We start from the raw sequence: 25,954 nt of genomic DNA, 5'->3' as shown, positions 1-25,954 counted from the left end.
TGTTAGCCACAGATGTGTGGTGAAATGAATCATCGTCGTCCTTATCAGAATGGCGCTTTGGCAAATTGCAACATTACATCTTTGGACGTGAATTTTTTTCGTCTGCTTGAAAACAATGCCTCACTGTTTATGGCATTTTCTCACACTCACAGGTTCTCTGCTTGTGAACTTAGAAGTTTTGATACACAAAGTCTGTCATAAACAGACAGGGAGGATAGTAAAGTCACTGATATTGAGGGGGAAATAACGAACGTTTTTGTCTGGTGGCAAAAAAGGCCTCAGTCACTCCCGTGGCTTTTATCTGCTGATAGCATTCACAAAAGTGTGGTCGGTTGACCCGAATGCCACGTGCAAATTTTCAAAAACACTGCTGCACAGGTGCCTGTGGGAGTCCCAACTCTATCGTTTCAGTGGAAGTACGCAAGGCCAGACAGTCAACATTAAAACGAACTGTTTTAAATGTATGCATGCAGATATGTTGTGAACGTCTACATTTACATGACGTTCATCTGCAAGCTTTCCAACCTGAAAAAGCAAAAAAAAAAATTTTTTTTGGAGATTATTTCGCATTAAAGCTTTCGCCACAATATGAATGTCAAATTTATTAAACATTTTGAAACTAAGATGTAATATATGTTCATTATTTATCCACATTTTTAATTGAGCTTAACCAAAGAGAGACTGTATTGTAAATATTAGACAAAATGGTGGTTAGGCTTGACTTAAAATTGTGTGAGATTTACTTTTAAACATTTTTCACTTAGAATTTCCACAAGTCCAATTATTTTATTTGATAATTGAAATATTTAAACAAGTGGGAAGTAACCCACAATAATTATCACATTCATTCATTTTCCTTCGGCTTAGTCCCTTATTCATCAGGGGTCGCCCCACCGGAATGAACCGCCAACTATTCCAGCATATGTTTTAAGGAGCGAATGCCCTTCCAGCCGCAACCCAGTACTGGGAAACACCCATACACTCTCGCATTCAGACACACCTATACACTATGGCCAATTTAGTTAATCTAATTCACCTATACTGGATGTGTTTGGACTGTGGGGAAACTGGAGTCCCCGGAGGAAACCAACGCGAACAAGTGGAGAACATACAAACTCCACACAGAAATGCCAACTGGCCCAGCTGGGTCTCGAAATAGCGACCTTCTTGCTGTGAGGCGACAGTGCTAACCATTGAGCCATAGAATTATTACAACTTGTACACATTTTTAAGCTCTAAATTGGACATGAAATGACTAGGAAAATCTAGTCAAAAACAATTTTGATATTTAACTAATTAAGGTGAACAACTATGCACTTTAAACAAAGCAGAGGGCAGATCAGTTGCTATGGTGACTGGCATTTTAATTTTATTTTTTTAAATATAACGCCGACAGTATTTTTATTTTTAACCACAACAGCTACATTGCCTTGTCTTTTCATGATGTTGACAATGCAAACCAGCTAAAATGTTTGGGGATCAAAACAGTAGTTGTTTGTGAACTTACAATCTACAAGGTCGACAAGGTTCCAGAAGCGAAACTGGAATATCTGATGACTCGTTTCATGAGTCATAGAAAAACTTTTTTTTATTATTTCTAGTGCATTTTGATCTTTTAAGGGCACTTATGATGAAAATCATCTTTTGCAAGCTGTTTGGACAGAACTGTGTGTAGGTATAGTGTGTCCACAGTCATATTGGGGGGATATAAAGACAATGGGCTCTATTTTGACGATCCATGTGCAAAGTCCAAAGCGCAGGGCACAAAAGCATTAAGGGCGTCAGAATGCACTTTTGCTATTTTAAGGACAGAAAAATCTGCTTTGCGCCACGGCGCACGGTCTAACAGGGTTGAGCTTATTCTCCTAATGAGTTATAGGTGTGTTTTGAGAATAATCCAATCAGAGTCTCATCTCCCATTCCCTTTAAGAGCCAGTTGCGTCGCGCCATAGTGCATTTGCAATTTACATGACGAACTTTGTAAGTGAAAAAACTGAACACTTCACTAGAGAGAAAACAGTTAAATAGAACATCTGCAGCGCGAGAGTGAGAGATGAGCCTCCTCATTATTTACTTTCACTTTCACTCTCGTGGATAGGGAAACATGTTGAACACACAGACATCCATTAGCGTATACATAATTAATTTTGTTTATTAAGCTCAAAGATTTGTTTCAAAACTATTTCTAAATTCAGTTCTAATTTCCAGCAAACGAATAAATGAACAATAATAATGAAGTGTGGTCAAAAAACTGAATTATATCCTAATACACATGCTGTGCCCCATATGGTCTAAAACCTGACAGGTGGACAAATCTAAGCTTGTTTTTAATTTAACAAAAATAAATATGCATATAATGAATAATACTGCTAATAATGACAACATTATACAAAAGCAAATTGTTATGAATAAACTGAAAAAGCCCCCCGAGATGAAAAAGGCATGAAAGTATGGTTTTTATATTTATGTAGGCTAGAAAATAATAATTTTTGTAATATTTTAATTCTTTAATTCTTTTTTATTTGCAAAGATATTTGCATATTTTTGTACATCCTGTGTGTATTTAGCAATGTGTAAGCGAGCAGTACAACTAACGCACTCTGCGCTGGACTATAGACCTGCTTTGATCTGGTCTATTGAACAGACTATTTTAGTTCCTTAAAATAAAAACGCGCCAGCAATGCGCCTTAATACACCTCCTTTTTTAGACCAGAACGCATATGGGCGCACATATGAGCGCAAATGCATTTGCTATTTAAACAGCATGGCGCAAAACGTCAAAATGACTCTTGCGCCAAGCTAAAACTAGCAAACAACATTTGCGTCGCACCTTGCACCTCATCACGCCGGGTGTATGATAGGCCCTAATAAGTCTCTTTTTTGAAAAAAATTCCTGACGTAGGAGTGCGGTTTTCCCGCCCACCAAATAAATTGACAGCCGTGTATTAACATGACTCCTTAGTAACGCATATAATCATATCAACAAGACAGGACTTGCGCAAAGCAACCGGGATTAAAAAATCTGTTCAGCTCGCTGTGATCATCAATCATCATTAATTGTAATGAAGAATGAGTTTCAAAACATTTTTAAAACAGTGTATATTTATACTGAATTAACCACACAACCGCATGCTAGTACAATTATAAAAGAAGATGCTTCAATCCCGGTTGGTGGATGTTAAATCAAGATAATTTTTTACAGCATTGTATATTGATGTGTAACCTGTCACATTTGCCATGCAAAAACATTGCAAAGTTAAATGCTCGCAATGTCTGTGTGTATGTGCGTGAACTTTGTAAGGACATTGTGTGTGACTCATCATTCCAGAAAGGCTTGAATTAACTCCACAACACATACATCAAATAATTATTAGGAAAGTTCGTACTGTAGTATTTCTCACAAACGTTATGTGAGATCTGCTTCCTTCATGTCTGTCACTGTGCTGTTTATCTGACGCAGCGGGAGATGGAGACACACTCTGACAGGCACATGGGAGCGGCGGGCTGGGAGAACTAGCATTAAAGGCGCAGGCAACAAAAACAGCTACATTGTGTTCAAAGCAGAAAATTTCAATATTCTGCAAGGCAAGGTAAATAATCTGATGGGTGTTTCGAGCTGAAACTTTACAGACACATTCTAGAGACACAAAACACTCTTAAATCTTGAAAAAGGGGTAAAATGAGTCCCCTTTAAAACACTGCAGCTGCATGTGTAAACATGTGTACATGTGTAAAAGGCAGTATTTGAAAAAGCATAAAAGAAGGTACTTTAAGCATATTTTAAGCATAAATCGAGAGCAAAATTATTCCCGGAACTGTGACTTTTGGCCTTGTTTGCGCTTGAGTCGTTACGAGATGCTTTTAAAATAACACGCAGGTGGTTGTGGATTTCTGGCAAACTGCTGATAAGGCAAAGGCTGAGAATCGTCCGAGAAGTATTTAAAACACTGGCTTGCCTTCAAACCCCCCCTCAAACGAACGCAGAGAAATGCAGCATTTAAACGGATGCGGGAAAGCGTCCAACGTTACCTAAACACACAGCGAGGGTATCAGCCGGAGTGGTACCGCCAGCTGCAAGGCCATTAATTAATTCATTTCGGTATGTTCGCGCTGGAACAACCTTGAACATGTGGCAAGAGAGCAGAAAAACATCAAACCTTTGATTTAATTAGAAGTCTGAGGGGTTTTAACAAATGCACGAACCCCTCTGACTTACACATCATCCTGTCAAAGCGGCGTTATCTATTGCTCTTATACATTACGCGCTATACATACTATTGTTCTAAACGCATGGTGATAGTTTTGGATGGGAGACATCGGGAAGGCTTTCGCTCTACAAATAGCACACAATGGAACACTTATGGAGAAAGGGCTCCTTGTTTAATAAAAGCTGAGAGGTCTATATCCTAAGCACACACCATCAATCTCGGGAGATGAAATTTTTCAGTCTCCACTTAAGTTTATGGGGAGAGAAAACTTTACAGAGGCTGGCAGGGCTCCAGGAGAGAGGAGAAATTATGTCGGGACATTTCTTCAAAGATAGTATCTCTACGTTTGAGCGCCACGGCATCGGTTTAGTAGGAATCGAATACCACGTCTACAAATCACTACAAAGTGCTTATCTTGAGCCAGATCATGAGCGCTGAACTGCAGAAAAGGGATCAGATCTGGAAATAATAAATGCTGAGGATAGATCGGTTCGATAACAAGTCAAAAGCGCGTGTATGTACAAGGACACAAGGTTGTTGAGTGTCTTGTTTTGCTTGCGGTCGCCGTCGTGATGTTTTTGGATCCATGACTCAGCTAGATAGCCATTATCTGTCCGCAGTTTGTTTGTGTACTGCTTGTTTTCAGTGTTAAGGCATGCTGTGGACTACGTGCTACTGTCTAAGCATTGTTTGAGGAGACATTCTGTTCTGTATCTGCACAGTCCACAACACGTAAGATGGTTTTTATGGTTCAGCAATTAAAAATGCTAGTTTGGCATGGAGACGCTAGCGAATCCTTTCATGCCAGATCATTTGGCAACAATCCTACAAGAGTACAGTTACTTGAAGAGAGATGTCTCTGACTGCGTACGGGTTCATGGGCTGGTCAGGATAAGGGGCTTTCCGTGGGGAAGAGTGTTTTCTGCGTTATCATTTTGCTGAAGACTTGCACTCCAATTAGCAATAAAACCAAAGTGTGTAAAACAACAGATAATATCCAAGTTCTCGTACAGCTCATATTTTCCAATTCCAATTTGTTTCTCGTAAATCTTGCCATTTTGACTTTTCCTTCATGGAATGGTCACTTTTTATGTCACAATTCCAGATTTAGAATTCACAGTGGCAACTTTATTTGTATAATTGTTTGACATAATTGCTACTGTATGGCAGGGGTTCCCAAACTTTTCAGCCAGTGACCCCTAAAATTACAATTACAGTGACTCGTGACTCCCACTATTTTTGGAGGTGGTTATAAACATACAAACATTGCACACAACGACTCACACACACCAATAGGAACTATATAAACACAAGTCTAAACACCATATCATTATGTATAGTCATTATTTATTCAATTTAATATTAACCTCAATTAATGAGGCAGGTGGGCAATGTTTATAGCACAAGACTATTCTTTGTTTAATTTCGGAGACCTCCACTTGGAGATCGTCCTCTATGTTCACTTCTGGTCTTTATTTTTATTGTACGAGTGCCGCAAAGGTGTCAAAGTTGAACACTGTGCCAAAAAATCAATCTGCTGCAACTAATCCTATTGCTGTGTTGTTAACAATAACCCAAGGGGTCACAATCCAATGGGGAAAAAAATTTAATGTCTGATGTTTTTTTATTAGCATATTGGTTTTTTTTTATTTATGTAACTATTAAGCACTATTTTTATCTACTGTACACTGTAAAAAATACGTTATTTTGTTTTTTTCTGGCAAGTTTGGTGCCAGAAAAAAAGTAAAATAACGTCTGTTAAATTCCAGAAATTTACCGTAAAATAACGTCTGTTAAATTCCAGAAATTTACTGTAAAATAACGTCCATTAAATTACAGAAATTTTCCGTAAAATAACAGACGTTAAATTACAGAATTTGTACATTTTAATTTGTAATTTAACTGCCGTGATTTTACGGTAAATTTCTGTAATTTATTGGCTGTTATTTTACTTTTTTATGTCATTTTACCTGCCGGAAAAACCCATAAAATAACAGATTTTTTTTACAGTGTAGGTTATGGATAAAATATGGTAATTCCAATGGTTTAATAGCATATATGAGATTTTTTTTAAATCATCAAGCGACCCTCCTTCATTGTTTCGTGACCCCCCAGAGGGTCCTGACCCACACTTTGACCCACCCACAACAACTTTTAGCTAAATTTTGTAAGTTTTAACAGTAAAATCTTTGCTTTATAATGTTCTAGAAAAAAATGTGAAAAAATGAAATAACTCTCAATTATGATTTGTGAATTCACCAAAAGTTATTACAATTCACATTTTCATGTCATATCTTGCAGATATCCCTTAGAATTGTGAATTTATAACTCAATTTGACCAACGTTATCTTATGGCAATTTGTAACTTTTTCACTTAGTGGCTAACTCATATGAAATCGTATGATCTCATTCCTACAATTTAGTACGATTTGCTTATCCCCCAATGACGCTTGGGTTTAGGGGTGGGGTTTGGTGCCATGCTTCCTTTTAAAAATCCTACGACTGAACTCGTACAATTTCGTACGACTGAACATGCATGAATTTGTACAAATTAAGCACTAAACTGACCAAACTTAAAATAGTCACGTTTTTTTTTTTCCATGAGATTAGGCTGATTTGACACAATCTTGGAATTTTTTCTGTTAGAAATACTACTTTATAATTCACTATTTGACATTATACAGTATCTCACAATTGTGACTTTTCTTATAAAGGTGACTAGTCTATAATTCACTATTTGGCATTATTCTACGGTTACGTAGTGTTAAATTTTGTTATGTTGTGTCATGTTTGTTAAATATTCTCTTAATTATTTAGCAACTGCGACTTCTTTCCTCTTATTCTGACTTTAAAACTGACATTTAACTCTTTATCAATAGCAACTTTTTTCTTTAGAATTGTAATTTTGACTCAGTTTAAAATATATCTTTTAAGTTGACCTTTTTAGTCAGCTTAACATTGTCTTGCAACTCATCTTGCAGTCATGACTGTCTCACAATTGTGACATTTTTCTTTAGAACTGCAAGTTTATACCTCACAATTTAGCATCAAATCTTGTACACTTCTCTTCTGAATTGTTCATTTTTAATTGACAATCTGACATCATCTTGCATTTTATGACTTTTGCAAATACAACTTTTTTTCCCCTCAGAAACGAAACTGTAGAGTTTAACATTTTGCAGTTATGACTATCTCTTTCTACAAATGTCAGTTTTACAACTCATAATTTGACACTGTATTTCGCAGTTATGACTTTCTCACAACCATGGCTTTATATCATGCAATTGCACCTTTATGCTACTCAACGTGACTTTCTTATTTTAAACGTAATCTCACTGTTATCTTTTTTTATGCTTTACTTCCACAAGGAACCCCTCAACTCTTTCCAACTTATTCGTTTTCTCTTAGCCGGTCAGCAGGGCGAGCGAGTCAGTGAAAGCACACTACATAAACACTCCTCAGGGACCAGAAAGTGATCCATCATTCTGCACTGCCATTGTAATGCTCCTAAGACTGATTAAGTCAAAGCCAGCTAAATCATCTGAATTCCTGCTGTGCCGTGGCCCTTGCTTTCTAGATTAAGATGAAAAGGCCTGTGCATTCCTCATTTGATAATTAATGATGCAACCGTAACGCGTTTCTGACGCTTTGCGTAAGAACTCATTATCCATTTACCTTCAACCAAACACATTCGGATGGGCGCATTCTTTATTAAAAAGAAAATCCCGAACGAAGCATCGTGTGTTTACTTTTAGTTAAAGAGCATGCGAAAGGTGAACGTCCTCACTGTGGTCCAGAGACACAGTCTGGCTTCGAGGAAGTCATAAAATATATTCGCAGATGCAAAAAAGAACGCTTCCGATTTTGTTTAGGAATGATCTAAAATTGGAGCTCATGGCACCAATAGGGCAGAATGGAACTGATCTGAATCTACTGACCTCTGAGCTCATTTTTCCTGTAATCTGCCAGGTCGTAAGGTTGAACCAGCGGTCATTAATCTAGCAATAGGGGATAAATACACATCTCTATTTCCCGCTGAAAATCTGACAGACAGATTTACAGATTATATTGTGCTAGTTAAAAAACACAGACGCAAAATACACTCCTTCATATTCATTTTTATTTTATTTTGGTGTGTGTGTATCTTTGAGGGGGAGCTTGGTTATTAGGAAAGTAAACAAGATATCCAACATGTGGAATGCCAAATGCCAAAAAAGCTTTCTTTGGGAACAAATCAGTTATTATTTGACAAAGGAGCTGCCATGCAAATATAACTCTGTTAAGAGTTTTGTAAGTCCAGCCAAATCTGATATTTGTCTAAAATTATTAATACATTGTTGACATAATTTCTAGAGACGAGTTGGAAAATCAATTGCATGATTATTAACCAATGATAATTGTTGGAACACAAATCCTTTTATATACTTTGTTGATGGTTTAATTATAAAAAAAAATGCCTATAAACGAAAGGCTATGTTTATTAAAACAGGATATGCCAATCGTGCTTTATTCAGTATGTGACACTGAGAGAGGGAGAGCAATTGGGAAGCTTAGCTCATCAGTGAGGAGCGGTTAAGGGTCGCTGGCTGAACGTAATGGTGCACATCATTGAAGCCTCACTGAGGGGGAGGCCTGCGGATCTATTTTCTCTCTAGGTTACAGAAACACTCTGACACTTAAATATAGCAAAATGAGTGAAGCAAAAAAGTAGGCCATGTATTAATTTTGACAAAAAATTTTAACTAAATTGCTTGCGGATTTTAGCCCCACACCCTTTTTACACCCCATTTTAAAAATGTTTAAATAATTAATATCATTATTTTAATTACATTTAATATTGCCGTTTTCCAGTATAATAATCAGATAAAACTTTCAATATCATCAATGTTTCAATTCAACATTCTACAGACACCATTTTTTTGTTGTTGTTGAGGAATTAAAAAAAAGATTTTTAGTTGTTTAATGTGTGTAATCTTAACCATCAACTTCAGATTCATTTCAATCAGATTCCAAAAAAGTTAGTTACTTTGTTAATGGATTACTTGATTACAAATTATTCACACACTCACAGTAATCTATTCAAAATATACTCATATTTATCAAATATTTATTAATAAATTACTGTCTAAAAAATATAAATTAGCCCTGGAATATATCTAAATTAGATTAGCGATTAATATTTGAATATTCATAAAAGTCGATAAAGTGAATAATTACTCTTTTTGGGGATAAGTAAATAAAATATATGTGTAAGTGTGTGTGTGTGTGTGTGTGTGTGTGTGTGTGTGTGTGTGTGTGTGTGTATACAGTATGTGAATACTAGGTTACAACTGATTGTATATATAATCTTAATCATCTAAAATCTTAATCATCAACTTGCAGTAATCTATTCAAAATGTGTTCATATTTAATTATTAATAATTAAAAATTCTAAAGAATTCTACCATGTACTATAATTTAGCTTTGAATATTACTAAAGTAGATTAGTGATTAATATTGGAATATTCATAAAGTAGATAAAATGAATAATGAAATATGTGTGTATGTGTGTGTGTGTGAATGCTAGGTTGCAACTAATTGTATATGTAATTTTAATCATCTACAATCTTAATCATCTATTTAATCAGATTTCAAAAGAGTTACAGTTACTTTGTTAAAGGATGATTACAAATTATTCACACACTCACAGTAAACTATTCAAAATGTATTCATATATATCAATAATTTATTAATACTTTACTGCATGTCTAAAGAATATAATTTAGCTTTGAATATTCCTAAAGTAGATTAGTGATTTATATTTGAATATTCATAAAGTACATAAAGTGGATAATGAAATGTGTGTGTGTGTGTGTGCGTGCGTGCGTGCGTGCGTGCGTGAATGCTAGGTTGCAACTAATTGTATATGTAATCTTAATCATCTACAATCTTAATCATCTATTTAATCAGATTTCAAAAGAGTTACAGTTACTTTGTAATGGATTACATGATTACAAATTATTCACACACTCGCAGTAAACTCTTCAAAATGTATTTTTGTTATCATCAATTACTTATTAATACTTTACTGTCTAAAGAATATAAATTAGCTTTGAATTTACCTAAAGTAGATCAGTGACTATTATGTGAATATATAAAGTAGATAAAGTTAATAATGACTCTTTTTAGGGACATGCTTCATTCATTCATTCATTCATTTTCTTTTCGACTTGGTCCCTTTATTAATCTGGGGTCACCACAGCAGAATGAACCACCAACTCATCCAGCATATGTTTTACGCAGTGGATGCCCTTCCAGCTGCAACCCATCACTGGGAAACATCCATACACACTCATTCACACGCATACACTATGGAAAATTTTAGCTTATTTTAACCCAATTCACCTATACCACGATTTTGGATTTGTGGGGGAAACCGGAGCCCCCAGAGGAAACCCACGTGAACACAGGGAGAACATGCAAACTCCACACAGAAATGCCAACTCAGTCGGGACTCGAACCAGCGACCTTCTTGCTGTGAGGCGAATGTGCTTCCCACTGCGCCACCGTGCTTCCCCTTAAAAAGCATTTAGTGAAATGAATTCTTTAAACTGCAACTTTGTATGTAGATTATTCCATGCAAAAAGTGCTGCGTATTTAAGAGCCTCAGTCCAATTTAAAAATCTCAGTCTGCACTTTAGGAACAGACAGTTTGCTGTAGCTGTGACCGAAGGCTGTAGCTAGGGCCAGATGGAATCTCAGGATGTTTTTTGCCATTTCTGCTGACAATTTTGGTAAAAATCTGCAGATTTCTGCAGAATTATTTTGGGAGTATGATAACTAAAACCTTAATATGTAAAATAAAAAATAATATCTTTTTAACTTGTATTTAATGTTTAAAATGCAAATTAGATTCACATTATTTGGTAAACAAAGCAAGTCTCTCATATAATATCTCTACTAAAAGACAGAAAATATTACTGTACTTCCTTGTACATAAATCAGATAAACATTTTCATATTAGTCAATAATACTACTGTAACTAACTAAAAAAATGAATAAATACAGATTTACACACATTTACTCAAGTAAATAAATAGACTCAATGATGGGCTAGAAATCTGCGGAAAATCTGCGGAATTCTGCGCGCGCAGATTCCATGTGGGCTTATAGCTAAAGACAGGCTTTTTACAAATGTAATTCTGGACATATGATGGGAGTAAACATAATATAGATTTGTAAACAAAAAGATGCCAATGCTTGAGCCTACGAATGGACAAAGCAGACCAGAACCTACCCTAGTATACAACACACAATGATGAGTAAGGGATTTTAAATAGTTATAAATCTTAGTGCACCATTGTTAACAGTATCCAATGACTCTGAGACGAGGCATGCATAAAGATAACATCACTGTAGTCCAATACCGACATAAATGTTGCATCAACCAGCTTATTTTTAGCATCAATAATCAATCAATAAATAAATAAATAGAAAGTAATCCAACAGTAGTTAAAATATGCTGTGCATGATTACAGATTTCAGTCATTTTAATCAGTAACAGACTACATTTTTACAGTATTTTTAGGAACATACTGTATAAAAATGTAACACCAAGTACATAAAATTGCTATTTTTTTTTTTAACAAAACGATTTTTTCTTTTCTTCCACCCACTACACCTACCTTAATAGCCACGTTTAAACTGCCAAACTTTACAACCACATAACTTTTACGAGTTTTTCTGAGTGTACTACTTCAACCAGGAAGACCCTCGTAGTACCCTTTAAAAGTTAGTTTAAGTAACTAAATCCATTTGTAGCCTAATGGATCTCAGCGTGTCATTCACTAGTTCTGATTTAGCGCGAGGGGAGGCCGGGACTGGGAGTGGAGACTGGGGGCATGAAAGTTTTACAAGATCCCCTGGAGTGAAGAAGCGCTCTCCATCATCTCGCTGTGACGTCCCACTGAGCAAGACTTATGGGCTGACACCTCAATAGGGACATGGCTAATGCAGGACGGCATGTGGGTTAAGATGGAGTTCCTGAACGCTCCCTACCACACGAAACGGCTCATCTTTTAGTTTATGTATTTAGTGTAGGGTTAGTAGCCTATTTCATGTTGTAAAGGAAATTGTGAGAGGACATTTTGCAGCTGGGATACAGTACGCTACACTGAAGCTGTTGTTTTTAGTGAATCAAAAACATTCAGAAAAACATTGTGTTTGAGTTGATAAACTAATGATTCTAACGAGATGATTCTTTTTAAAGGGATAGTTCACCAATTTTTTTTTATCATTTACTCATCTTCTATTTGCCATAAAACCTGTCTAAATTAGATATCGAAAAAAAGAAGATATTTGAAGAATGCTGTAAACCAATAACTTTAGTAATTTGTTTCATACTATGGAAGTCAAGTCTACTGTATTCCAACTTTCTTTTACACATTTATTTTGTGTCAAAAAGAAATTCTTAAAGGTTTGTAAACAACTGAGGGCTCATAAATTGTACATTTTCATTTTTTGTTTTTGGGTCAACTATCCTTTTAATAGTTTGAACCAAAAAAACTCCTCAACTCCTGAAACAAATGATTCTAATGAATTGGTTTGTTTTAGTGAATTAGATCAACACCTGAAAAGTTGATTCAAATGAGTCAGTTCTTCATAGTAAATCAAAAACATACAGCAAAAGACTGTGCTTCAATTATTCATTTATTCATTGTCCTTCGGCTTAGTCCCTTTATTCATCAAGGGTCATCACAGTGGAATGAACCGCCATCTTACGTTTTACAAAGCGGATGCCCTTCCAGCTGTAACTCAGTACTGGGAAGCATCCATACACAGTCATTCACACACATTCACTATGGCCAATTTAGTTTATTCAATTCACCGCTTGTCTTTGGACTGTGGGGGAAACTGGAGCACCTGGTTGAAACCCACGCGAACAAGGAGAGAACATGCAAACTCCACACAGAAATGCCAACTGGCCCAGCAAGAACTCGAACTAGCGATCTACTTGCTGTGAGGTGACAGTGCTAACCACTGAGCCACCATGTCACCCGTGCTTCAATTACTAAATTAATAATTCTTATGAGATCATTCTTTTTAAAGGGATAGTTCACCAAAATTTCATCATTTACTTTTCCTCCATTTGTTAAAAACTTGTCTAAAGTAGATATTGAAAAAAGATGTGTTGAAGAATGCTGGAAATCATTAACTTAGTATTTAGATTCATAATGTCCATATACTGTTCCAACAGTCTTCAAGATATTTATTTTGTGTCGAAAAAAGAAACTCTCAAAGGTTTGGAATTTAATACCTCAGTAAATGGGGAGTGTTCATTTTTTTCTCTCTTTTATATTTGGGTAAACTATCGTTTTAATAGTTTGAATTAAAAAAAAAAATCCTAGGCCAACTCCTGAAAAAAAATATTTTAATAATTTGGTTTTCTATAGTGAATCAAAAATGTTCTGAACAGCATTCTGTCTCCTGAACAAATGATTCTAATGAATCGTTTTGTTTTTTTTAATTAGATCAATGCATGAAAGGTTAATTCAACTGAGTCAGTTCTTCAGAGTGAATCATAAACATACAGCAAAACAGTGTGCTTCAATTCATAAACTAATGATTTTAATGAGATCATTATTTTTTACGGAATAGTTCACCAAAACATAAAACTTCTGTCATCATTTACTCATCCTCCATTTGTCAAAATTTTTTAGAAAAAACATATCAAAAGAAGATATTTTGAATAATCTTGAAAACTGGTAGCCATTGACTTAGTATTTTGTTTCATAATACGGAAGTCAATGTCTAACGTATTCCAAAATTCTTCAATTATTCATTTACTTTTGTTTGGAAAAAAAAACATAAAGGTAACCCTCATAAAGGTTCGGAACCAATTGAGGGTGAGTAAATGGTGAGTTTATTTTTTTATAATTGTTTTGGGGTCCAATAATAATTAATGATTACTTGATTAATTAATGAAAAAAAATCATGAGGAGGCGGCAAGGTGTCTCAGTGGTCGCCTGACAGCATTTCTGTGTGGAGCTTGCATGTTTTCCCCGTGTTCACATAGGTTTCCTCTGGGTGCACCGCCACAGTCCAAAGCCATATATACGTATGTATGAGTGTGTGTGTGAATGGGTGTGCATGGGTGTTTCCCATTACTGGGTTGTGGCTGGAAGGGCATCCGCTATGTAAAACATATGGTGGAATAGTTGGTGGTTCATTCCGCTGTGGCAACCCTTGATAAATAAGGGACTTACCGAAGGAAAATGAATAAATGAAAAATCATAGGCCGATTCCTAAACAAATGATGCTAATAAATTAATTCATTTTATTGAACTGGATCACACCTGAAAGATTGATTCAAATGAGTCAGTTTTAGTGAATCAAAAGCATATTTTAATGAATTAATCAACCCCTGAACGAATCATTGTAATGAGTTGGTCTTTTTTTAGTGAATCATAAAAACTAAATCCCCACCAGTGTGCTCTAATTATTAAAATAAAAAAGGTTCTTATGTGCATTCAATTATTTTTATTATATATATTTACAGTTAAAAGACAGTATAGTTTGACCTGATAAATGATTGATTGAACAAATTAAGGATGAATGGAGAAAATGCTGTTCAATACCTAAAATAATTCTAATACAGTAAGCATTTCTGGTCAACTGAATATGCACGATTGAGTTTAGTGCACAAACTATGCAAGATGTATTGCTAGGCATGACATACTCCATGTATAGGGAGTTGAATGTACCCATGTGATCACTTCTTACCTCTTCAGAATTAAAAGCGTATGGCCTGCCATGGTGGTCCTTGAGGGGCATAATTCAATCAAAACGGCCGTCCGCTGAGCATTGCTATTGCGATTCGTAGTGCGATGAGATGATTAACAATGGCCTGGAAGAGAGAGAAAGAGTCAGGGGCTTGCGTTTGGCCTAATTTAAGGCCATATAAATGATGTGGAAGGTGAACTTTAAACTGTGCTGACCTTTGACAGTAGTGGGCAGGCTGGGATTATCTCCTCGACTCAATGTGAGGTAAGATGAGAAGGCCAGAGCAGAGGTGATTCACGGCTACAGAGGGAGAATCAGGGTGCACTGGCTTTTTCTTTGCTTTTTTTAAAGGGGTTTAGGGCTTGCAAATATGCTTCATTATTTTTCCACATTTTTGAACAACCAGTGTGCTCTGATTCTTGATCAAATGAGTCAAATGAGTCAATTCTTTTAGTGACAGTGCATTCTGGTATACAAATGAATGATTTATTTTAAATCAATGGAAGTATGGGGACTTACCATGATGGTTTTTATACTGTACAGCCTGTATTTTGTATTAACCAACCCTTATATTCAACCCTCACAGAAAACGTTCTGCAGTTTTACATTTTCAATATAACGTATGTTAGGGCTGTGCGATTAATCGAAAATCCGATTTAGATTTTGGCTGCTAACGATTATGAAAAAGCATTAATCGAGATAAACGATTAGGCTATTGCATCATATACCGCCCCCTTTCCAGTTGTACACATTTGTTGCTCTGCAAAGCTCAGTTCCACGTGAAAGTGACTAAAAGCATGTACCGTAATGTAACGTTTGCAGCATGGGATGCGCGTCATTCATTGATGTACGTTCGAATCTAACATGTTTAAAAGTGCGAACGAGACCGTATGATTCCGTGTGTGCGCGCGCGCTTAGCCTCTGAGACGAGCAGAGCACACACATCTAACGCTATCTTAATGCGAGCGCTTTAATGGTCAAACACATGCACATTTGTGTCAGAGCGCGGTGTTTAGTAAATATTCATATTAACTCTAATTTGTGTAATAAACAAACAGGTTGAGAATCAAAAGACATGTGAAAGCGAAATCATATCAGAGCGCACTATTCTTAAAGTAACAGGGCAATATTCCTGCTGCCGCCTGTTTTTATTGTTAATCAAACAGCAAATGGAGAAAATCCCTCACTGCTCTTGACTGAAGGACTTTTGTAGCTGAAGTTTTTTTTTTTCTTACAGTGAAAATGCTTAAAGCACAGTTTGTTTCATATTTTTATTCTATAGTATTGATTTCCATTTCCTTATTTACAGGGAGGAAAATACCTGCATATATACAGTTAAAGTCAGAATTATTAACCCTCTTGAATTATTAGCGACCCTTTCCCTTAATTTCTGTTTAATGCAAAGATTTATTTTTAGCCCATTTTTATTTTTGTATAATTTTTTTCTGGGTTTTCACCTTTATTGGACAGGACAGTAGAGAATATTGACAGGAAAGCATTGGGAGCAGAGAGAGGGGAAGGATCAGCATAGGACCGCAAGGCCGGATTTAAACTCGGGTCACTATGAGCACCGGAGTGCATGTGTCGACGCACTAACCACTACACCACTGGCGCCGACTTTTTAACCCATTTTTAAACATAACAGATTTAATAACTAATTTTTAATAACTGATTTCTTTTATCTTTGCTATGATGACAGCACATAATATTTGACTAGGTATTTTTCAAGATGCTAGTATTCAGCTTAAAGTGACATTCAAAGGCTTAATTAGGGTAATTAGGCAAGTCATTGTATGACAGTAGTTTCTTCTGCAGACAATCAAAATTATATAAAGGGGCTAATAATATTGACCTTAAAATAGATCTCAAAATAATAAAAACTGCTTTTATTCTACCCGAAATAAAACAAATAAGCCTTTCTCCAGAAGAAAAAAATATTGTAGGAAATACTGTGAAAAATTCCTCTGTTAAACATCATTTGGGAAATATATATATATTTAAAAAAATTCACGGGAGGGCGAATAATTTTGACTTGATAATCGTTTTGAACAATCGTGATTACAATTATGACCAAAATAAATGGGATTATGATTTTTCCCATAATCCAGCAGCCCTAACGTATGTTCTGTAACTAGTACATTCTTAGTGATTTATTAGCTGTTTTCCTCATTGGGACCAAAGTAAAAAATTATTGGTAGTGCTATAATTGTGCAGAAGCGTGGTCCCCATAATGTGATGAATACAAGGTATACACACATTTGATTCCCAGACAAGTGATTCCAATAACTTGTTTTGTGAATCAAACAAACAAAAATCTGATATTGCTATAACCGATTCCAGAACAAGTGATACTTAATAGCTGTTTTATTTTTTATTATTGAATTGGACACAAAATACACACAAAATATATAGGTTGACTCTTGAACTAGTGATTCTGTAGTGGATCTAGTATAGTCTGACCTCTTAACAAATTATTCTAACAAGTTGATTCTTTCTAGTGAATCAGAACCAACATTTTTTTTCTAATAAATAAGATGAAATTTAATACATTTAAAAATGTATTTTAATCTACTAATGTGCATTTTAATAAATGTATTTTAGCTTAATTTAATTAGCATTTAAAAACTTTAATTGCAGAGTAGAATTTCAAGCATAATATTCACAAATACAGTTGAAGTCAGAATTATTAGCCCCCATTTATTTTTTTCCCCAGTTTCTGTTTAACGGAGAGATTTTTTTCAACACAATTCTAAACATAATAGTTTTATTAACTCATTTCTAATAACTGATTTATTTTATCTTTGCCATGATGACAGTAAATAATATTTGACTAGATATTTATCAAGACACTTTTATACAGCTTAAAGTGACATTTAAAGGCTTAACTAGGTTAATTAGGTTAACTAGGCAGGTGGGGGTAATTAAGATATCGTATAACGATGGTTTGTTCTGTAGACTATCGAAAAAAAATAGCTAAAAGGGGCTAATAATTTTGACCTTAAAATAAGTTACTAAATTTTCAAACTGCTTTTATTCTAGCCAAAATAAAACAAATAGGACATTCTCCAGAAGAAAAAAATATTATCAGACATACTGTGAAAATGTCCTTGCTCTGCTAAACATCATTTGGGAAATATTTAAAAAAAGAAAAAAACATTCAAAAGGGGGTGATTAATTCTGACTTCAACTGTACATTTGATAATCTGTAATTCCATTATAAGCATTTTTAGGTTAAACCTTAATCATTTAGTTTTATTTACTGTTAGGAAATAATCTGCAGTGGCTAACAACTTAACAATAATTGCACATTGAAATGAAACTAAATTAATATTTATTTCATCAAAGTATACATAAGCATCTGCTATTGTCCAACTAGTTTAGTCTGACCTCTTAACAAATTATTCTAATGAGTTGATTCTTTCTAGTGAATCAAAAACACATAGTAAAGCCAGCATGTTTCATAAATATTTTTTCTTATGACTAGGCCCACATGGAATCTGTGCGATTTTTAGCCCATCATTAATTCTGTTTATTTACTTGAGTAAATGTGTGTAATATCTTTATTTATTCAGTTTTTTAATTAATTGCAGTAATATTACTGACTAATATAAAAATGTTCATCTGATTTATGTACAATGCAGTTTGTACAGTAATATTTTCGCTCTTTTAGTAGAGATATTATATGAGAGACTTGCTTTGTTTACCAAATAAAGTGAATCTAATTGGATTTGCATTTTAAACATTAAATACAAGTTAAAAAGATATTATTTTTATTTCACATATTAAGGTTTTAGTTATGATACTCCCAAAATAATTCTGCAGAAATCTGCAGATTTTTACCAAAATTCTCTGCAGAAATAGCAAAAAACCTCTGCAGATTCCGTCTGGCCCTACTTATGACCTGGTTACTTATGACTTTATAATTAATGGAACACACACAAAATGCCAGAAGTGCTGATACATTGCAAATTGATTCCCTGATTGAATATTTCTATTTTTAGTTAGTTTAAGTGAATCAAAAACATAAAGCAGAAGTGTACAACTTGTAAATTATTCTTACAAGATCTTTTTAATGATTCAAAGGTATACAATCTGACCAGTATACTGTAGTCCAATTCCTGAATCACCGATTACTTTAAATAGGTCTCTCCATTGTTGTGAATCAATAGAGCCAGTGTACTCTGATTCCTGAACAAATGACTCTTCAATTCATATTGCTATTTCTTTTGAACAATTTAAGCATTCTGTACAACTGATGAATGAGTGATTCCTATAACTTCTTTTTCCATCTTAAATTAGTGTAGTTACAATTTTTTTTTCTCTGACAAAATGTAATTGAAGATACACAGTTTGACAATTTTTTTACACACATTTTATGTTTTTTAATTGTTTTCAAGTTTTCGCTTGATTTATTCATGATTTACAGTAAAATTTATTTTAAAATAATATTTAAATAGGCGGGGCAACGCAGTGACGCAGTAGGTAGTGTCAGCTAGTGTCTCACAGCAAGAAGGTCGTCCTCCGGGTGCACCGGTTTCCCCCACAGTCCAAAGACATGTGGTATAGGTGAATTGGGTAAGCTAAATTGATGTTTCCCAAAAATGGGTTGCAGCTGGAAGCGTATCCGCGGCGTAAAACATGTGCTGGATAAGTTGGCGGTTCATTCCGTTGTGGCGACCCCAGATTAATAAAAGGACTAAGCCGAAAAGAAAATGAATGAATTTAAATAGGCGACGCGGTGGCGCAGTGGATAGCTCTGTCGCCTCACAGCAAGAAGGTCACTGGTTCGAGCCTTGGCTGGGTCAGTTGGCAGTTCTGTGTGGAGTCTTCATTTTCTCCCCATGTTGGCGTGGGTTTCCTCTGGGTGCTCCAGTTTCCCCCACAGTCCAAATCCATGCGCTATAGGTGAATTGTGTAAGCTAAAATTGTCCGTAGTGTATGAGTGTGTATGGATGTTTCCCAGTGATGGGTTGCAGAAGGCCATCCGCTGCGTAAAACATATGCTGGATAAGTTGGCGGTTCATTCCGCTGTGGTGACCCCGGATTAATAAAGGGACTAAGCCGAAAAGAAAATAAATATTTAAATAATTCATTAATTTTGGCAATGGAATAACACATTTACATATATTCAATAACAGAACTTAAAAAACAATAGAACAATTAGGAAAATTAAATTAAAAACTAGACCCAGAATATTACATTTTTATTATTATAATATCTTTAGAATTTTATGAAAGGTGAAAAAAGCAAAGCATAGTGACCTAAACTAAAAAAACAACCCTCATAATCAGAAGTGGACTGAATGCTCTTATAAAGTTAAATTAACATGGCACACACACACACACACACACACACACACACACACACACACACACACAAACGGGTCAGGCTAATTTGCTGTGGCAGTCAGGACACGGTGATGGAATGTGAATGTCAGCAGGCTCTGTATTTACACACTATATAAAACCGACTAGTAATTAACACTAGGGTCCTCCCGCGCTCAAGTGTAATTGACTGTTTCAAAGCACTGCCACTTCATAATCCAGTGTGTGTATTAAAATTACGCTCTTCATATTGCCCACTCCCTTGAAGGATAAGGGTCAGTACTGCTGGCACAGTGGCTGGAACGCATAAGACTTCTTTATGAGGACATTAACATTTTGACATATTAATAATGAGTAAGTGTATTAAGGTGAACCTCTGAGAGACCTTGGAGGTGTGCATTTGTTTTCTGCTGAATGATTTTTAGTACTGTTTTTCTGAGGCTCTTAAAAGTGCTTAATTCGAGATAGAAACTCGTCCTCTTTTTATTTTTGTAAAATATAGCATATTAAATATTACCGCAAGTAGTGTTATATTAGCTTATTATATTAGCTTAAACCAGTTTAATGCTATAAGATAAAAAGTAAGTAAAAAATGGATCTACAGATTATATATGATATTGTATATCAGGGTTTCTGCAAGTTTTACCAAGTCAAATTTAAGGCTTTTTCAGACCATCAAGAATGAAATTTCAGATGTATATAGGGTAAAAAATAAGTATAATGTTGTGTATATGTATTTATTTAGCTTTTTTTGATATCAAGCCTCCCTTGGACAGGTGTTGAGAATTTAGTCTGCTAAAACACTTGAACAAATGCATTTGCTTTGTCCAGTGTAATTGTGGTGTCCATGTCAAATAAACAATAAATAAAATAATATTAGTTATAAACAGAGTTTTGCTAAAAGTTTTATTGAGATGTATTGTTGCTGATTAGATGTGTGTTGGATTGATTGGGTAGCTTTACATAAACAAAGGAAAATTAAGACCTACAAGATAATATTTCAGTGAATTTAAGGCTTTTTAAGGCCTAAAGTTTTGTTTTTGAAATTTTGAAACAACTTTTTAAGACCCCGCAGACACCCTGATATATATATATATATATATATATATATATATATATATATATATATATATATATATATATATATATATATATATATATATATATATATATATATATGTAACATTTAACATGGTATAATATATAATTAGTAATATACAAGTAGAAGTGCATGCAAATAATTTTTTATCCGCAAATAACTTAAGTGTGATTTAAATATCTTAAATATTTTATAGAAATAAAATATAGAACTTAAATGAAATATATTATTTATAACAGCGTTTCTGAAAAAAATAACTCTTAAGATTTACTTAAAAAATCCACGTAACAATTTGCACAAACAAATTTCAAGTAAATTTTACTATCTTATATCAGATACAAATAACTTGTCAATATCATGTAAAACCTACTTAATGTTTAACCTAACACTCCTAAATTAGTAATTAAAAGTTAATTAATCATCTTTATTTTTTAGTCTAAATTTATTTAAATGAACCAAGTAATGTCAAGTTCTTGTTTTAGCAGAAGGAACATAGCTTTTATTAATATAAATAAATCTTATTAGTTACAATTTAGTACATGGTGTCAGTTGGTTTAATTAAGACACACATTTCCACTTGAATTCATTATTGAACATTTATTTTTTGAATTAGTAATTTATTTTAAGCAAATTCACTTTAAATATGACCTCAGTAGTATTAGCATAGCTATGGCTCTTTGAGTGAAACGTCAAACATTAAAGCTGATAACAAAAATGCCGAGACCCTAGTGCTCCTCTGCAAGGTGGTAACATTAAAACTAAAAAAATGTCTCAAAACTCTTCTCAATCTTCAAACTAATGAAGACTAAACTCTAATAACTCTTTCTCTCAAATAAGATTGCTTTTATTTTCAAAATATTCTCCTCTTAATTCAATCCATTGCAAAGCATGCTGGGAACTACATATTCATTGTGACATATGCATCATTAAAATTACAATTAGAAAATATTTCAATATTAAAAGTAAATGAATATTAATATCTAACTCTTTACACTCCTTTCATTTAGTAAATGTGTAAATATTACATATTTACGTAGAAAATTCTGCTTATCCTTGACTCTTAATATTACAATTTAAAAATTATGAGAGTAAATTTCTTAAATTTGACTACACCAAAAAGTCATTTCTTTCAGTGTAATAACTAAGTTGAAATTTAATACATTTAAAAATCTATTTTAATCTACTGCTGTGCATTTTAATAAATGTATTTTAGCTTAATTTAATTTGCATTTAAAAACTTTATTTAAATGCTAATAATTTCAGAAACACTACAGAAACATGGAAATTCTGGCCAAATTGACTGCAATCATATAATAATAATATTAATATTAATAATATTAATATTAATAATTATTATTATTATAAACACTTGACAGGTATTCTAAAATGTGGAGTAAAATTTTAAGCATAGTATTCACAAATACAAACATTTGATCATCTGTAATTCCATTATATGCATTTTTAGGTTAAATCTTAATCATTTAGTTTTATTTACTGTTAGGAAATGATATGCATTGACTAACAACTTAACAATAATTGCACATTTAAATAAAACTAAATTATTATTATTTTTATCAAAGTATACATAAGCGTCTTCTAATGTCCAACATATTAGAAAGTCTGCCTTTAAGACTCAAAGCACAATAAAAGTACACATTTACTGCAATTAAGCATAATTCTTTGTCATAAGGGCAAGTACCTGCTTTCACTGTGCCCAGTGTTGCCATATGCAGCACATTTTATTTTGTCATCTGAATCGCCCTGACACGTGTCCACACGATCCCAACAGCCTACTTACCAAGGACATAAACTTAATAGAAGACTAATTAGCAAATGTTAATTTGGCTTGATGTGTGTTAATTGATTCCTGTTACTTGTGTATTTTAATTACCCCAAGTTATAGTTGGCCACAGTTTGTGTACCAAATGTAAATGAGCAATGTTTGCCCATTAAATGCCCTCTGAGGAATGAGCATGCTAGCCTGGGAGTAATGAGTGTTAATTAGCTTGTGTAGCATAATTAACAGGTTTTATGTATAGCACTTACCTTGTTTAGCAATAGGTTAACATGATGCAAACATTCGACCCTTTTGAGAAAGTCTGTCAACATTTATTCAGGCATATTATTTGGGAAATACATTAACAAATATCATATCTGGAGGATTGGAAATAACTCTGAGAACAGTAACAACATTTCTAATGCACGTCATTACATTTATTTTAATGATAAACTTTAAAACTTGCTGAGTTTGCTTAAAATAATAATACTTGGTGACAAAACTAGATAAATTAATACATGTATTGGATTAAAAAAAACCAATTACATTAATATAAATTAATGCAATTAAATAGATTATAAAAATGTGACTGTCTGTCTTTCAAGAACTTTTAGATGTGTTTTCTTCTGCATTTATTTGTATATTTTTAATTAGATACTTGCTTTTAATTAAAAATTTGCTGTCTTTGCTTAAGATTACAATCCTTAGTAAAAGAACTGGATTAATGAATACATTTAAATAGAAAAAAATATTGACATGCCGATTTTCAAGAATTTTTGCATGTATTGTTTACGTATATTTTGTTGTATTTTTAATATTTTTAGTTTTGAAGTATCTATTTAAAAAACTATATAAATGCAGAGAAAACATCTAAAAGTTCTTGAAAAATAGTATGTCAATATTTTGTTTTCAATTTATTTGTATTAGTTTATCCAGTATTGTTACTAAGGATTATCATTTTCAGCAAACACAGTGAGTTAAAATAAATGTTAAAACTAAAAATATTAAAAAGAAAAAAATAAATAAATACATAAAAGATACATGAAAAAGTTCTTGAAAAGCATGTCATTATTTTCTATTTAAATTTATTCATTAATCCAGTTTTAGACAGATTATCAATAAATGTAAAAAAAAACAACTGTTTGCTTAAGATTAAGCCATTGCTTAAGAACTTTTGCATGTATCTTTTATGTATTTATTTATTTTTTCTTTTCTTTTTAATGTTATTAGTTTTTTTTTACATTTATTTTAACTTGTTGTGTTTGATTAAAATTATAATCCTTAGTAATAAACTGGATTAATGAATACATTTAAATAAAAATAATAAGGACATTCTGTTTTTCAAGAACATTTGCATGTATCTTTTATGTATTTATTTCTTTTTAATATTATTAGTTTTTCACATTTATTTTAACTTGCTGTGTTTGCTTAAATTGATAATCCTTAGTAATAAACTGGATAAATAAATACATTTAAATAAATAAAAATATTCACATGCTGTTTTTCAAGAACATTTGCATGTATCTCTTAAGTATTTATTTTTTCTTTTCTTTTAATATTATTAGTTTTAACATTTACTGTAACTATGTGTTTACTGTGACATGCTGTTTTTCAAGAACTTTTAGATGTGTTTCTTTCTGCATTTGTATAGTTTTTAATTAGATACTTTAAAACTTGCTGTTTGCCTAACATTATAATCCTTAGTAACAAAACTGGATTAATGAATACATTTAAACAGAAAAAATAATAACATGCTGTTTTTCAAGAACTTTTGCATGTACCTTTTATGTATTTATTTTTTGTTTTATTTTTAAGATTATTAGTTGTTTTTTTTTTACATTTATTTTAACTCGCTGTGTTTGCTTAAAATGATAATCCTTAATAACAAAACTGGATAAATTAATACATATAAATTGAAAACAAAAATATTGACATGCTTTTTTTCAAGAACTTTTGCAAGTATTTTCTCAATTACAGTACTATATTATTTAATGTATTATATACTTCTGAACTTGTGGTTTGCTAAAAATGATAATCCTTAGTAACAAAGTTGGATACATTAATAAATGAAGAGGTGCAAAAACCTCTAAGTGCTGTCTGAAATGTTCTGCTAAAATTAGCCTTTTTTTCAAGCTCTTATGTGTAGGTTCAGTAATTTGACTTATATGGCAAGGAATATGTTACTTTCATTGCCTTTAACATTAAATAAATAAATTCAAACATAAGAGGCTGAGAAAAATGCTCATTATAGAAGAAATTGCAGATGGCACTGAACTCTTCAAATGTACATAGATAACAAATTAGTGATATACAGTATTTTTTTAAAGAACCCTTTGCATGTATTTGCTGTATTTAATTATAGTTTATAAGGTATTTTTCTGTTAGATACTTCAAAACTTCCTGTTCCTAATGCATCTCAATCAACTTTGCGTCTTTTTGGGGGCATCAAACCTTCAGATGACATAAATTCCTGGATTTTTGCAATCTGGGCCATTATGTCAGATTGTTTCCATTCATCTTTTCCTTCAGAGCTGGATGTCATAGGCCGGGCCTGTTTCTCCAGGCTCTGGAGTTTGGAAGGAGGGACAGTAGGAGTGCAGTCTTGTCGCAGCCCATTACCCACAGAAGAAGAGGCTGGACTGCTGCTCCGAGTCGAGCTGTAGGAGATGTGAACTGGATTCTCCTGCAGGAAAAATAAAAGCAGTCATAAAAGTGCCAGAACTCTCTGGGTTTTCGTTTGATGGAGGCATTAATAGTAATGAAAAGTGAAACCCAAAAAAATCTG

Source organism: Danio aesculapii, chromosome 25 (assembly GCF_903798145.1).
Source record: "Danio aesculapii chromosome 25, fDanAes4.1, whole genome shotgun sequence".
Taxonomy (NCBI): Eukaryota; Metazoa; Chordata; class Actinopteri; order Cypriniformes; family Danionidae; genus Danio; species Danio aesculapii.
This window is presented reverse-complemented; position numbering follows the sequence as displayed.